Raw genomic sequence first — 14805 nt, 5'->3', positions numbered from 1 at the left:
GCACAGGGGGGATGGGTGGGCGGCGGGCGCCCGAGGCGTGGGGAGGCCCGCGGAATCCATGAGGGAGGCGACTCATTCTGGAGGAGGGGGCGATCTCACCTGCGCCCGGCCTCAGCCTGAAGGTATTCGAGCTGTGCAGGTGATGAGCCATCGGTGCCGAGGCGTGTTTGCAGCAGGAAGCTTGGGGCTTGCTGAAGCACAGCTGGGACAGTGTCTTGCCCTGATAGCTAGGGTTTCATGGCAAACGATCAATACATTTTGGCCGGTATTATTTCCAGACTAGAGGGATTCAGACCTCCCTCTCTGTAGTCCTCATTTCCTGCTAGTTCCCTTTACTGTGTGACCCTGGGCAGGTTACTCAGCCTGGACCCCTGGGTCCTAATTTGTAGGCTGTAAACATTGAATGTAACCGGTGTTCACTAGTCACCGCTAATAGTCTTGACTCCAGGAGCAGCTCAAGCTGTCTAGGGCAGCGTATTTTCTCACTTTCTTCTAAAGGTTTTCTCAAGATGACGTAGAAATTCATTCCAGTGTCAGCTCATCGTGACCATCTCATCAGCAGATTCTTCATTCTATCCAACTGAGACATCCTTTTGTCCCATCCTCTGGGGACAACGGCATTCATTTTCTTTGTAAAAATCTCTTGTGTGTATCAAAACAGGAAACGAGACATTTGTTAACCTTATGTCCTCCAGAAAAAGACAAGACACCACTTCAGAACACGGCTGGGTAAGGGTGCCAAATCTAGCTAAGAAAAATACAGGACACCAGGAAAACTAGAATTTCAGATAAACAAGTAATTTTTTTTTAGCACAAATATTCCCCAATATTGCATGAACAAATATTGCATAAGACATACTTGCATTTAAAAAATTATTCATCGTTCACCTGAAATTCAGATTGAAATGTGTGTTCTATATTTTATATGGCAACCCTATGCTGGGTCGAAACCAGTCCCACAGGTAGGCTAGTTGGGCGAGGTCCGGGAAAGGTGGCTTCTTCTTGGAGAGCTATGAGCACTAACTGCCTTCTCGTTTCACCTGGAGTGACACCAGAAAAGCCGTCGTTAAATGAGGGGGGCAGGCCCGACGGGGCTTCTTTCTCGGGGTGGCCGTATGGGCCTACTTCGAAGTGATTGATTTATATACTGACAGAGCTTTTGAATGTTTGGTGGCAATGATAGTAATCTACTACAAAGCCATGTTTCCTCTGGAACGAAGTCGTAACCACGGCGTTGGCTCTGTGCTGCCGGGGGTGGCGTGAGGTTTGGTCATCAATGCGTGTAGGAAATACTGGCTACAGCCAGTTCTCCATATAAGGCGCCGGACTCTCACCATGAGCCAGGCAAAGCAGTCACTACAAGCAGGTATTCGGTCGCCGGCCTCTGGTGCCTACCCCAGAGACGAAACCCGGCCACCATCCATTTCTCAAAGCCCAGTGACCACGCCGCCAAGAAATTGTGTCTCATTGGCCTTCCTGGTTCCTGCCTTCCTACCTAATGGGATCTAGGAGGGATTGGCCACAAAGCCTGGCAATGGCCTTCTCAGCCACTGTGGTTCCTCACCCGATCTCTGCCACCCTGTAGAGACTTTAGTCGATGGACAGAACACAGCTCTGGCCCCAGATGGAGGCAGACAAACCCCCTGTGACAAATGGACCCTTGCGTATCCAATCCACTTCTCTGGCTGCTTTCCAGTGCCAGCCCCTGCCACTCTACCTGGCTCTGGTTTGCAGATCTGGCTCTCTGCTCCAGCCTGCTGGGTTCACAGCTATTCCTCATGGCCCCACCAGTGGCAGCCATCTGCTATTGGTACCACCCACTCACTAGCCCAGGAGATCACGAATCCCCTCTGCCCGCCTCTCCCGTCCCCTCTGCCAGCCCCTGTCACATCACGTCAAATGACGCTCTCTGTATCTGGGCTCACTTTACCTATTGTCTACCTTTGCCACAGACCCCTGCAGCATCAGGCAGGGAAGCCGTGGACATTGGTTTCGTTCAGTTCCCACGGAGCAGCTCCCTGAGCTCGGGCGAGGTTCCTTAACCTCTCTGTGCCTCCCTTGCTCCATCTGTGTTATACATGGTGTGTTATTTTCCACTGCTGCTGTAACAAAATACTACCAACTTAGTGTCCTGAAACAACACAAATTGGTCGCCGTTCTATAGTTCAGAAGTCTGGGGGGGCTCAGCTGAAATCAGGGTGTCAGCAGAGATGTGTTCCTTCCCAGAGACTCTGGTGAAGACTCTGCTTCTAGGTTCGTGCAGGTTGTTGGCAGGATTTGGCTCCTTGTGGCTGCAGAGCTCGGGTCCTGTTTCCGGGCTGCGCATCAGCCAGAGCCGCTCTCGGCTCCCTCCCATCATTGTCAAAGCCGATAACAACACATCGAGGTCACTCACACGCGGAATCTCTGACTCCTCCGCTGCATCTCTTCTGCTTCCAGCCGGAGAAGGTTCTCTGCTTTTAAGGGCGCATGTGATGAGACTGGGTCTACTCCAGCAATCGCTCTATTTGAATGTCTGTCACTTTAATTTCATCTGCAAAGTCCTTTTCCCAGATTCTAGGGATTAGATTCTAGGATGGACGTCTCGGGTTGGGGGCATTGTTCTGCCTCCCACAGATGGCGTGGTGATGTTGTAGGGTGAAACAAGGCTCATTGGTTTCCTAAGCTGTTGTAACCGAGGACAAACTAGGTGGCTTAAAACAACAGGAATGTACTGTCTCACAGTCCCGAAGTCCCAAATCAAGGTGTCAGCAGGGCCACCCCTCTGAAACCTTAGCGGAGGACCTTTTCTTCTCCCGGCTCCCAGTGGTGGCCGGCGGTCCGCGGTGGTCCTTCGCCTGCGGCTGCATCACTCTACTCTGCCTCGGCCATCACGTGGCCTTCTCCCTGTATCCGTGTCCAAAGCGTCTTTTTCTTATAAGGACTTCAGTCATGTTGAATGAGGGTCCGCCCTCACAACTTCATCTTCACTTAGTCCATCTGCGAATATCCTAGTTTAACATAAAGCCATATTCGCAGATCCTGGGGTTAGGACTTGAACGTATATTTTGGAGGGACATGATTCCACCCAAAACACGAGGTCATGCCAGAAAAGCACCTAGCAGCGGGCCCGACTTCCGGCCGGTGCTTAATCATCATTAGACAAGTATAGTATCATATGCTCTTGGTCACTGTGGGCATGGACCAGGCTCCTAGTGAGTGTGTGGTAAGAGCTTGAGAAACCGTGCCCCTTCCGTCCTGCCTTGCTGACTGTTTCTTTGCCATCTTGAGCTCAGCTTCACCTCCAGCCCCTTGCTCAGCCTCCCCTTTGCCTGTGATGGTCTCTCCCTTCTCCCGGGCTGTCCGAATTCACATCTTGGCCACTCTTCGAGCCCCACCTGTTCTAGAAGGCTGCCCCTCAGAGGCTGCGCCCTTTGGCAGGTTGGAGCGATTAAAGATGGAGAATGGAGAGGCTCCACTGCCCTGGAAATCCTGCTGCTAGCTGGCTCTCGAAAGAACCTTCTGATTAGGAAGCGCAGATGTACAACTCAGCCCTGCCTGGGAGAAACGAAGATAAAGCGAGATGCTGACTCAGTGGCTGGAAGGTCCAGAAGGACAGTAAATTCCAGGCAAGAAATTGTACCCTCTCCCTATTCTGGTCTGCTAATCCATCTTGTAAACGTGACCTGCTCTTCCTAGAAAGAAAAAACAAGCAAACATTCTTGCCAAGTTGGCCTTCCATGGGTCACAATTCTTTCAGGGTCTGTGTGACCTACAAGGGTACTGGTTGATTACCACCCTTGCATAGTCATTGCAGTTATGTCTGCCTGCCTTAAAATGAGAAGGAGGAAGGGTTTGATAGATTCCATCAGCAGTCCAAGAAGCTCACTCCACATTTAATAGGCGAGAACACGTGCACACCCAGGCAGTCCCCAGCCCTGAGCAGAGCTTCGCAGAGAGCGAGGCCTCATTCTCTGAGGCGACTTCCAAGCGCGTTAGCACCCTGACCGCTCCTCATTTCCGGAAACATTCTTTCGCTCACTTCCCCCAACCCAGATGGGAACAGAGCTGGGAGGACAAGGGACAGCTGTCACTGCTGGGGAAATGGGAGAGACAGGCAGCCGCGTTTTGGGTGAAAAGATTCTCCAGAAGGAAGACCATTCCCCCGAAGATGGCTCTCACCTTTAGGGCGAGGGTCCCCCCCAGGGGCCGGGCCGATCATCTTTGCATTGCCAGGGTCTAGCACAGGGCCTGGCAAAGATCAATATCGGTTTGTTAAGTAAAGACCTGAAAGTGACTCGAGGCCACCAGAGAAGGTTCTGGAAGCTGCTCCCACTTGCAGCCGAGACTTGGCGTTGACGCCACTGGGTCCCAGCATGCAGGCTCTCCACCTCCCACAGGCATCACCCCAAGCCTGGCCAAGGGCAGAGCGTGCAAGCAAACGAAGCTGCCTTTTGTCTGCAGAGCGTGAGTCCCACAGGTCAGAGCTGAGAGCCCCAGCAGCACGGGGTGTGTGGGGTCGGGGGGTGGGGAGGTGGAATTTGCAGCTGTTTATACGATGTATATCTGGTAGATAAATACACTTCGTTTTCCAGGGCCGCCAATCTCTAAACATACAGAAATATACACTTGCTCAGAAAAGCTTAAAAAAAAAATAAAATAAAAATGAATATGGTGATGTTTGAATCTTCCTAGCATCAAGGCCCTGAGTCTGAGTCCCAAGCTACTCACCTTTCCGCTGGGTAATAACTCTGGTTTATGGGTCCCCTCCTGCGGGCCTGTGTGTAAACGTTCAGCTCAGAGGAAATGCTCCCTGCTAGGACCTGGGGGAGGGGAGACTCCGAGAAGCAGATCCTCCCAGTACCTGCATCTTCCTGCATAACACAAGCAGGTCCACGGCACTCGCCAAGTGACTCTTCGAATGATCCAGGAGGTGGCCACCAGCATCTACTGCGGCCGGTCTCCACTCGGCCTAAAGCAGGTGAACCCAGGTAAGCCAGGTGAGAAGCCACCAGAAGCTTTTAAGCTGAGACCGCTTCTTCATCGTGACTCCGAAGCACCTTACACAGGTACCTGCCTTCCTCCCCTGGCTCTGTCTCCTCACGCCAGAGTGGCTGGCACCGGGAACTTCACTGCCTGCGGAATGAAAGGTGAATGACAAGGCCTACAAAGGCCCCTTTGGTGCTAACATTAAAGAATTCACCAACCGGCTACAGTTTTTGTTGGAAATTTATATCCTGACCAAACACTGCATTTTATAAGAAATTCCCGGCCTTCAGAAATATTATTAGCGAGCCCATCTTTGGGTTTCTCCGTTACTCATTGTTACGTAAAGCGTCCCAAAACACAGTGGCTCCAAACAAGGGATGGTGGTTACCCTCAAGGTCGTGAAGGTCGACCAGGCTCAGCTTGGGCGCCTTCTTCTGCTCTACGGTGGTGTCCCAGAGACCACAAGCATCTGGGCTCAACTGGCTGGAATGACGACTCTCTTATTCACTCACGGGGCCAGCAATTTGTACTGTCATTTGGGGGCTCAGGTGGGCTGTCCACAGAAGCCCCACGGTGTCCCTCTAGGCAGCCGCTCCACGAGGCTTGAGCTTCCAGCAGCGCAGCGCTGGGTTCCAAGTGCGAGCAGGTGAAAGCAGAAGCTGCAGGAGTGTGAAGGCCCAGCCTTGGAGGTCACACGAATCATTTCCGTCACCTCCTAGCCAGCGCGGCAAGTCAGGCCAGCCCAGATCCCAGGGGAGTGGACAGAGACTTCAGCCCTTAACAGGTGGCCACAGGGGAAGGAGAAGACACTCCACTTTGGCCGTGTCATTAAGGTGCTAAAGACACCAGTCTGTAGGCTGAGGACTCACAACAGCCTGGGTGGAAGGGTCAGACACACGGCTGTCCTGGATTGACATTGAACTTGGCAGGGGGAGGCCAATGGCTGGAGGTACAGAGTCAGGGAACGGGGACATCTCCCTCTTTCCTTCAGTGGGCGAGCGATGGCAGGGGAGCGTGGCACAGCTCCGAAGCCCCACGGTCCTGGCCTAACCACTTTTTTTTTTTTCTCCTTTTCAGTTTAGATGTTCCTGATGCAAATAGTAAAGCCTCTCTGGTAGCAAATGCCTACTTTATTCTACTGGTGACATCAGATGACAAAACTCACTTCCTCCAGCGCCTTTGAATCCCAAGCTCCGAACGCATCTTCCAACATGTGTGTTCTGCATCAGGGGTACCGGCGTGTGGCCTGTTAGGAACCAGGCTGCACAGCAGGAGGTGAGCAGGTGGCAAGCGGCGAAGCATCATCTGTATCCGCAGCCGCTCCCCAGCACCAGCATCACCGCCTCAGCTCCACCTCAGCTCATCAGGCGTTAGATCCTCATAGGGGCACCGGTCAGGGCCAAAAAAGCTGGGGACCACTGCTCTACATGACAGCGATCTAAATAAAGTGGAGCTTCAGCCTGGGGTTTAATTCTGCTGCAGTACATTTAAATCCACATGGATAAAGAGCGCGCAGGAGAGAGACGTACACCGGCTTTTGCGTTTTCATCCGTTTCTCCCACCCTGCCTCATTCCACATACACCGACTGCAGATGTCACTTTGGCCCAACAGGCATCCCTGCGCTTGGCCTGAGGACCCCCTGCACACCCGGAAGCCCAATCCAATCAATTCCTGGGAAAAGCAGGGGAGACGGATGTGGGTGTCGGAAGTAGCTTGAAATGCCTCCCAAGTGAGTCATGTGAAAACCACGCCAGACTTCCAGAAAGCCTTTTTCTCATGCGTGAGGCATCTCCAGAGCACGTGAAGGCAAAGCCATAGGCTGCAGCACTGTGGCGCTCGAAGCCACCGCGTCCACGCACCTCCTCTCCCCGCTGTGACGACGGTGCGGCCCATCAGCTACCTCAACATATTCGCCTTTGTTCTTTTGCAAGGTGTTCCCAAAGCGAATCGAAAACCCACACGAAACAGCAACCACGGTGGGTCTTCACATCATGCCACATCTGGGAGGTAATGGAGCATTTGATAAAGAGGCATCATGTAGGCAAACATGCAATAAATAACCAAGAAACTGCAGACAGTTCCCCTGACGTGTATATTTGTTTATTCAGTCACTCAATCAACATTTATTGAGCACCTGGGATGCCAGCGACAGCAGCAAATGGGAGAGAGATGCCCCCGTCAGCTGGGAACACAGGTGTTCAATAAGTAATTACAGGTGGGAAGAGGGCCATGGCACAGCTCCTCACTGCGAAAGCGAACTGTTATTCATTCTGTGTGTCAATAAAAATTCACTGTTTTGATTCTGCAGCTATATACCAAAGCCCTATCTGAAAAAGCAATACATTATGAACAAACGATTTGAGCACAATTTAATGCTGTCTGCTGCTGAGTTTTGATTGACATAGTCCGGTTCCATACATAGTGAAATGACCCAGCCACCAACTATCACACACAGGTTTGTCAAAATTTCACACCAGTAAAGGGACACTTGACCACAGAGAAAAACAAGCCATCCCTTTGTGACTCACCCCTGAGCCCATCAGTCTAGTGACTTAGTCCGTTCAGGCTAATATAACAAAAACACCACAGGTACTTAGGCCAGCCTCCAGGGGCCCAGGAGGAAGCCCCGCCCCTGGGAACATCTGGTGGGGGACCTCGGGCCGAGCACGACACTGTTCCCTGATCTGGAACTGTGGGGCTGTGAACACCCCACTTACGTGTCGTCAAAGTTGGGTTTCTGCATCAGATTTTACTTACAAGTGTTTCTCTGACACATGTGACGACGATGGTGCCGGGTAATTGAAGGCTCCTCTGGAAGTCCACACCCGCTCCAGTCGATCCGAGCATCGTCCCACGTTTCCACTCCGGGCGGCTTTGAGTTTTGTGACAAATAACTTCACAGGCGAGTGAGGCTGACAAGAGTTGCCTTTAAGAAGCTCAAGAAGAGAACGGCCCACTCATCGGCCTTTCGTCTTCCGCCCCCTCTCTCCAGAGTCATTCATTCATTCACTCATGCAACCAACCGGCCCCCTCGCTAATACTTTTTACGTGCTGCCTTGTGTGGGCCTCTGGGCAAGGGCATTGGGGATCCAGCATTGGATGAAAAAAAATCTTTTTTTCCCCCATAAAATTTACATTCTGGAGACGGGCAATAAACACGTAACTAGACAAGACGATTACAGATTGCAACAGGGCGAAAAGAAAATTAAGTGATGGAAGTCAAGAGCACCTGAGGGCGCATCCTCATGGCTTTGGAGCTCCAGCCTTCTGCGGGCGGGCGGGTGGCCGTGGTCTACAGGAGGTCCCCACGCACGCTCGGCAGGCGGAGGACCTGTGGGTCTCGTGAAAATGCAGAGTATGAATCAGTAGTTCTGGGCTGGGCCCTGAGGTGCCACGTGTCTGGCCAGCTTGCGTCATCAGATGCTGCTGCCCCAGGGACCCCGGAACACAGAGCACGCCCTGGTCCCCCGCTCAACAGCTTGTCCTTCAGCAGCACCGCCCCCCCCGCCACACACACACACACAGAGAACTTGGAGGGGTCTCAAGCAGGTGCCAGGGGTTTTGGGGGAACTTACGCTAATAAATCTACTTTTGTCTAGAAGAAAACATTGTTCTAGCTGAGTGTGTGGTGCAGATGGACAGCTGACCGACGCAAGGTGGATTTGCGATGGACTCGGTGTCGACTGAAGCCATGAGACACGTTTCTGCACCAGCCATCTACGCCCCTCGCCCCCGAGTCTCTAATCGCTGGACCCAGCCCTGGGGCTGCTGTGGAAAGAGCGCTCAAGCCCCAGGTACCTCACTAACACACATCTAACCTCCCGGCCCAGGTGGGCCGGCTGTGCACTGGCCAATAACACCCAGGCCATGTTCTGATCGGAGAAAACAGACCGTTGACGGAATGGGCGTCAGCTCTAGAAGCCTGGGGGAGTTTACCCAGCCTTGAGATGGACAGACAGGGACCCTTAGCTGGGGATTTGAAGGCGGCCGTTGGGAGCCAGCCGTGGCATGTAGTTCTATGGATTCGGTGCCGCAGAAAGGAATCTGCAGTTAAAGAGACAGTGACCAGGCGTCAGAGAAGCCTTGCATAGACGTCATGTCGAATCGTGTCTAGAGCAGTGCCTGACACCCAGGGGCTCCCCTTAAATGACCAGAGGTGACCACAGAACCTACTATCCCACTCTCTACCCTCACCTTCCTATGGGATCCCTTATTTTTTTCCTCGACCTCCAAGTCCCCCTGCGGAACAATCCAGTTGTACCTGAAACGGCTGTGCTGTCTCTTTAAGCCCCTGGGAGGGATACCTGATTTTCTTTGGCATCAGGATCGGGCATCTCTGGGAATCTGATCCACATCTGCAGATGATAAAGAACAATTATCAAGCAGAAACATGCCCTGTGCCAAACACACCTACTTAATTGGCGCCTTACTTAAGCTAATGTTTCACATTATTTCGGCCTCCCCAAAGCATCAAGTTAAAAAGGCAAAGCTCATTTACTGCAAGATTCCTTGAGGTCTGGATGTGCCTCGTACACGCCACACGCGCACCGAGGCCTCCCGTGTGTGCCGTGGGCATGGGCCTAATTAATGATGCTTTTACTTATTAGCGATAACCAACTTCACATGCAGAGCTTTTGAACTTGTTTCTGGAAACCTCTCCTGAACCACGGGACTGGAATAGAATAACAGGCACTCTATAAATACTTGTCCAGTGACTGGACAGCGCCGAGGCAGCGAAGCATGGTGGCTACGAGGAACCGAGACGTCGGCTTCAGACAGATCCGGGATTTCGGTCCGAGTCTCTGTTCGGTCACTATGACCTTCAGTACGTTCTCTAAACTTACGTGATTAAGTAAAACCATCAAATGAAATCATATTGGTAAAGCACGTACTCTCGCAAGTTAGTATTTGAAAAATGTTAACGATCGAAAGTGACCGTATACACTATCGCCCAAACAGGGACACGCTGGGAGCAAATAGGGCACGGTCATGAATTACATGAGCACAGCAGGCACCAGCCAGGACTGTCCCAGGCAGTGGGGCCCTGTGGTCACCCTCGCTATGACTGTTTAATACCCTTGAAGCTGGTGAGCCCTGGGGAGGTTAAGAGTGACCTGAAGTCAGCTTGCCTGTTAGAACACAGGTTCAGGGTCACGTTGACTCAGAACCCAGGTTCAAGGTCACGCTGCAGGTGCTAAGCTCCTTGTGCTCAGCAACGTGAGCTCTAGCCAGAGGCGCGATGAGAACATGGCCTCTGCCACCCGGGCTCTGCCAGGTCCCGTTTTGCAAAAGGATGAGAGCGAAACTCGGAGAAGTGAAGAAACCTGCCCAAGGCCACCCCGCGGTAAGCGCAGGTGCCGAGGTGGAAGGTGCTTTCCCAGACTCTTTGCCACTGACGTTTGAAGATGTCACTGCGTGGCACAGTGGTGGTTAGCACGCCGGCGTGGGCTCTGATGCCGGCGTGCGCTCCGATGCCGGCGCTGCCTTCGCGTTCACCCGTCTTCTCGCTGTGCGTTTGCTTCGGGCTCGCGGGTTCGTCCTGACCGTCGGTGCACGCCGAGGAGCCTGGTCGGAATTCCCTGCCCTGCGCCTGGCTCGCGTTCGCGTCTCCGCCATCACGTAACTGCCTGCTTAACCGCCTCTTCCCAGACAGGGTCCTGCGGGGAGCGCTCGGCGCCGGGCTGGCGTTGCCGCCCCTCAAACGCAAGCTGCCGACGGGGATGGTTCCCGGAATCCGTCGCGTTGGCCACCGTCCAGTAGAAACTGACCGCGATCCAGCTTTCCCCGCCCAGACGTGAAAATCTCAGGAAGGGCCCCACACATCCCCGCTGATGTGTCCTACCTCCAGTGAGAGATGAGTGACAGTCATCCTACTAAGTAACTGGGCCCAGGTTATGCCTAGGAGGTTCCTCACCCGGGTCTTTTTCCCTCATGCACATTCTCACTTTTCTCTTACATCCTGGGGAATCGCTCTTTATCTCATGCTCGTGATGGAGCCGGCTCTTCCCGATTCCTAGAAGCCAGCCATGTGAGTCTCTTGCCAAGGCTAAGTCCAAGGAGTTCACAGGGCTAGCTTGAACTTGGCCATGGTGGGAGTTTGCACACCACAGGAATTGGCAAATGCTATAAATCACGGCTTTTTTTTTTTTTTCTCTTGGAGAACCAGTTGTTAACCACTTACCGGCACACCACTGTGCGTGTGGCACAGACCCTGCCCGATCGCGCATGTCATATGCTCTTTGTCCATTCGGCCCTCCTAATTTCTACCCGTTCTCTGAATTCGTCTGCCCTTCCCTGGCAATTGCGGGCACTCACGATTTCAAAAGGTACAAGCAGCGTCTAGAACAGAATCTTTTACAACCAAGTTTCTTCCCCCAAAGGAATCCATTTAGTATGCTGCTTGTAATATCTGAGAGCATTTCTTTCAGACCTCTGCCTTACCCATGACTCTTACTTGCCCAAAATTTATCCAGTCCCTCTCCATTCCCCGCTCCCATGTCCCGAACAAAGCGTGATCGTCGTGTTTTAATTTCCGGCGCACCCCGGGGCTTGTCAGCGTCCACATATGGACCGAGCTTCTTTCAAACAGGCTACAGGTTCGCTGCTCTCACTTCAGGCTGTAAGGATCTGACTGGGGGCGACAGGCACATCCCACTTCCAAGCGAGGCTGGCAGAGCCCCCGGCTAAAAACCTCTCCTCCTGAGGGAGGCTGATCTGCAGAACTGAGTTGTGACCTGTGTAACGGGATGGCCCCAGACCGTGGTAGACCCCTGGGGCGTGAGCCGCTGTTTCTGCAGCGCACGTGGTGACTTTCGGCGAGCCTGTTGCAAGTGTGCAAGGCTCATCTTCACACTGTCTTCATCTTGGTCCGTTTCCACGCACGAGGGCCCTCTGGGTAACGATGCATAAAGGCTGGGCTTTGACCGGCTTCTTCCATGAACCCTTCTTCATGACTGTTTTAAAAAGTAGAGATCGAGATTTTTACCTTGAAGAGAAGTCTTACATAACTTCATTGCCCTCCCTTGCCTGTTCCAACTGTTAGAAATGACTGTTTGGGGTCCTGAATATGTTTCCGTGAGAAATGTATTAAGCCTCTTAAGGCACTGATCGGTCCTCATTAATTCGGCCATAACACAATCCTTTTGGAAACAAAATACAGAGATTGGAAAAGCTTACTAAAAATAGTAAGTCACTGCATTGGAGGAGTTGGTTTTAAGACAATTACACAGCGGTAATAGTCATAATCATCTCTAAAGGAAACTATTTGCTCCTAGTTCTAGAAGAAATCAAGCAAGGACTTCACCAATAACTTCCTGTTCTGAACTCATCGTGCGGGGCCAGTTCGGGCTGGTTGTTTCTTGAGTCTTGCAGAGGAAGCGCCGGCTGGGACTATGGGAGGCAGAAGCCATATTTCGGCCACCTGGGTATCATCCAGGAGGAAGCATTCAAGCACGTTTCTGCAGATGCTGGCTCCCTCCAGGGAGAAGGAAAACCTCAGTAGCCACCCAAGTTCCCCTGCTTGTCACTGAGCAAAGCCCTGAAGAGAATGCACAGGCAGAGAGAGGTTCTGCTTTCAGGAATTCATGTGTGTGAAAACTCTGGGATCCAAAGTGGACACATTTGTGCAGATCGGAAGCGTCGCCACAGTTCTCCTCCACCACCCGGCGTCGACCCTTTCTCACGTGGACGGCTCGCATTTACCGAGTGCTTGCTGCATGCCAGGTGTCCTAAGCGCTCCACGTGGGCACATCCACTCTTTATCATCGTCCTGGCACGTACATAAGTTATATTAGACACTTCAAGCGTATGTTTCGGTGCGTTCGCACTGTCGTGCCCCCATGACCACCATCCCCCTCCCGCATTCTCTCATCTCCCCAGACTGCGATGCCCTACAAATTAAACACAAACTCCCAGTTCTCGCCCCCACCCCCGCCCCTGGCAGCCGCCCTTCTACCGTCTGTCCCTACGAATGTGACCACTCTAGGCGTCTCACGTAAGTCGGATCGCACAGTATTGACTCTTTCGTGTCACACAGTATTTATTATTTCACGTAGCATAATGTGAATGTCATATAACTTTTACATGTCATAAAATACTCCTCTTTTGACGTTTTCAATGATTTAAAAATGGAAAAAACTTTTTTCCCTCACCAGCTATAGAAAAGCTACATTTGACCCGTGGGCCATGGTTTGTCAACCCTTAATCAAAAGAAGGTTTTCATTAATGCAAGTCCAACCTTCTGCTCTTTACAGATGCTTAAACTAAGGCACAGAGAGGCCAAGCGACCTGCCCACAGTAACACAGCTACGAAGTGGCCTTACTCAGATCCCGAGCTGAGAATCAACACCCCAACCCCCAGTTTGGTTTGGGAACAAAGAAGTAGAATTCAAATCCCTGAGTTTATCACCGAAAATGGCTCCATGCTGGGTGGCTCAGGTAGAAGGTCGCATTGCTGCCGGTGAATACACAGAGGTGTCTCTCCCAGCTCCCATCCTGGAGATGGGCTGGCAACGCATTAGACACTCACTCTACTTTGGAAAAAATGTCAAGTACGCACTTGTCCCCCGACAACTGTCGTTCAAGTCAAACATGCTGGGCCAGACAGTGAACAGTCAGCTTTATTCACTCAAAGCTTCTTTTCACTGGAACATGCATTACTTTTATGTGTGGTGACTTTGCCAGATGCTTAAAAGACACATTTTGAAGAATAACAAACACTCCTCTGTTCCTTTCTGGTGGCCGAGGGGGTCTCGGCAAGCCCAGCCTTCTTCTGGCTTCCTTCTCCCCCCCCCCCACCCCAGTTGGCTGGAGCTTGCATGCTTTTCTTCAGGCCACTGCTGGTGGCGGGACCCCGGGCAGGACCACCAGAGGGGGCCCGCTGGGAGGGAAGAGGTGGCTTTCCCCATGACGCTCAGTGACACGGCACATACTAATCGTTTGAGTCGGGCTGGTGTCAAGTCTCTAAACAGAGGGCACATGTTCCCTGGGGTCCTGGCCTTGCCTCTGTGATTTTGGGGTACCCTTCCCTTTGTGACATGATAAAGTGAATTCTCGGAGGAATGTGTCCTCCGGGCCACCACTTAAACAAAACAAAGGTTTTTCCCATTTTCATTTACCTATGGTCTTGCCTTTGATTCATAATCTTGGCTGGTCCGGTGGAAATTAATAAGGAAGTGCTGCTGTGAGCTCCTGCCTGGAGTTCTGGCCTCAGGAAAGACTACAGAAAAATACAACTTTGGATCAATTTTTCATAATGGGTAATCAAGGATCCTTATCTATAAAAAACCTTATCTCGCAAAAGTGAATGGCTGGGAAAAACTTATTTTTTCAGTGACCTTAGCTAATTATAACTTCCAAATCGGATGAGCTACATTAGCAGCCAACCTTTGAGGGGACAAATAAGCCACCATCATTTTCATCATAAAGAAGGAGAAGCGGCAGCTGCTGCTAACTTGACACTGTAATGTGAATATGGGCAAACAATCTGTAAGGCATTCATTCTGCAGGATGCTTGTGCAAGCCACGTGCTGCGTTGGTCACTCAGGGGGAGTCAGAGCGGACACGAGCCCCAGAGGAGTTGCACGCAGGAAGAACACGATACCTGTACGTGCAAGCCACGTGCTGCGTTGGTCACTCAGGGGGATTCAGAGCGGACACGAGCCCTCGGAGGGGTTGCACGCAGGAAAAACACGATATCTGTACGTTAATAATCTCAGCACAAAGCGAAGCCCACCGAAGAGCAGGCAGGTAAAGTGCCATGGCGGAAGGTTACATCTCGCGGGCGTCAGTCTTCAGAGCCCTTTCTGGCCGCCGGCTGGACTCTGGCCACCCTGTTC

At 52.0% G+C, this 14805-nt stretch overlaps 1 long non-coding RNA gene across 1 annotated transcript in view; it reads right to left on the bottom strand.

The window, feature by feature from the left end:
* Positions 1-6964: 6964 nt before the first annotated feature.
* Positions 6965-14805, bottom strand: part of LOC112481161 — an 18772-nt gene continuing 10931 nt past the window's right edge. The window contains exons 4-5 of the long non-coding RNA XR_003046814.1: positions 9274-9324; positions 6965-9013 (exon numbers count right to left, since the gene is read on the bottom strand). This is a non-coding gene — a long non-coding RNA (uncharacterized LOC112481161). The remainder of the gene's footprint in view (positions 9014-9273; positions 9325-14805) is intronic.

This window comes from Pteropus alecto, unplaced genomic scaffold (assembly GCF_000325575.1).
Source record: "Pteropus alecto unplaced genomic scaffold, ASM32557v1 scaffold205, whole genome shotgun sequence".
NCBI classification, from domain to species: domain Eukaryota; kingdom Metazoa; phylum Chordata; class Mammalia; order Chiroptera; family Pteropodidae; genus Pteropus; species Pteropus alecto.
This window is presented reverse-complemented; position numbering and strand designations above follow the sequence as displayed.